At 38.0% G+C, this 1,641-nt stretch overlaps 1 protein-coding gene across 3 annotated transcripts in view; it reads right to left on the bottom strand.

Annotated features, from left to right (window-relative positions):
- The window catches only part of tsc1a (TSC complex subunit 1a), a 14,874-nt gene extending 13,466 nt beyond the window's left edge, over window positions 1-1,408 (bottom strand). The window contains exon 1 of one of the 3 annotated variants that reach the window (XM_014022798.1): window positions 916-1,408. The gene's annotated coding sequence lies outside the window, so the exon portion shown is untranslated. The remainder of the gene's footprint in view (window positions 1-915) is intronic. The other 2 variants (XM_014022796.1, XM_014022797.1) reach the window with 2 other exon arrangements.
- Between the last annotated feature and the right edge of the window lie 233 nt (window positions 1,409-1,641).

The raw sequence follows: 1,641 nt of genomic DNA, 5'->3' as shown, positions 1-1,641 counted from the left end.
ATAGCTAAATATTTAAGTTAAATATTTAGGTAGATAGCTAAATATTTAAGTTAAATATTTAGGTAGATAGCTAAATATTTAAGTTGCAACCTAAATATCTAGGTAGCTAGCTAAATATTTAAGTTAAACATTTAGGAACCTAGGTAAATATTTAAGTTGCAACTAAGGTAGCTAGCTAAATATTTAAGTTAAATATTTAGGTAGCTAGCTAAATATTTAAGTTAAATATTTAGGTAGGTAGCTAAATATTTAAGTTGCAACATAAATATTTAGGTAGCTAGCTAAATATTTAAGTTATTTATTTAGGTAGCTAGCTAAATGTTTAACTCCTCTGCTTCAGTATATTTTTCCCTGACAAAGATGGCTGCCTTCACTTCTCAGATCAGGTAAAAGCTGGACCTTCTTGTCCTGTGGCAGCAGCGCCTCTGCTGTTTACCTGACTGAAACATTAAACATTTTTACCTTTAAGATTTATTTTAAATACTGAATATTTACTGTTTTCAGTTCATTATGTTATAAAACTGCAACAACAAACAGCAGGTCGTTTAAACTCTCAGCAAACATTCACTCATTTAGCTAAAACTGCTGCGAGTTTAAATCAGACTAAAAGCTCGCTGTAACTTTAAAAACAGTTCAATAATAACAGAAACTAAGTTATGAGCGCTCGTGGAGGTCTGTCTCTGACGTCACTGCCTTTCTACACCAAGTACGTGACGTAACAGCAGGGGTTAAAAACAGCTGGCAGCTAAAAAAGCTAAGCTAACAGGCTAAAAGCGATCTGACAGAGCGGCACGCGGCCCGCTGCTCGCGCCCCGCAACGGCCGCGTGCACTCCGCTCTGTCCGGTACCGCGGCGGCTCTGGTACCGGACCCAAACGAGATTGCCTTTTAATGCTGAGGTGAGAAACTTCGGTACCTTCAAACCTGTTGATCCCAGCGCGGAGCGGACATGTCCGATGACTGAAGGCCCCGCCCACCGCTGCAACCTGACACCTCCATTTGCCAATCAAACCCGGGAGGCATTCAGGAACAAAGGACAGAGTGGGGAAAACGAGCTTCACAACACAAGGAGAGCATCTCTGATTGTCAGACTGTAAATATGTAACTTTTGTTTATTTGTTTGTTTTTAGAATTCAGTCTGATGTTTCGGTTGAGTTCAAACACGAGAATAACTGGTGAGAGTGGGTGGAACTGACAGACTGAGAAAAAATGACTAATTGTACAATTAATACACAAAAATTGAACAAATTAACACAAAAAACAAACTGCACACAGGAAGATACAAAAACTGACCCAGTTCTGGTTGTAAAGGCTGGTCTCAACCTGAAAGCATTAAAAACTCCTTGTTATTTCAGTTGCAAACTTTGCTGCAGCAAAATAACTTTCCAGTATTTATTTATTTATTTATTTATTTATTTATTTATTTATTTATTTATTGCTCAGACAAATCCAGGGGGTGGTAGTATTTTTATGAGCCAGGAAGTGAAGTAATAAATGGAAAAAGATAAGTAGACATAAAAGAGTTCAGATAAATAAAAGTGTTTCGTTGAATTAAGTCAACATTAGGATCAGAGAGCTGCTGCAGCAAACTGTGTGTGTGTGTGTGTGTGTGTGTGTGTGTGTGTGTGTGTGTGTGTGTGTG

The sequence above is a fragment of the Austrofundulus limnaeus genome, unplaced genomic scaffold (assembly GCF_001266775.1).
Source record: "Austrofundulus limnaeus strain Quisiro unplaced genomic scaffold, Austrofundulus_limnaeus-1.0 Scaffold343, whole genome shotgun sequence".
Classification (NCBI taxonomy): domain Eukaryota; kingdom Metazoa; phylum Chordata; class Actinopteri; order Cyprinodontiformes; family Rivulidae; genus Austrofundulus; species Austrofundulus limnaeus.
This window is presented reverse-complemented; position numbering and strand designations above follow the sequence as displayed.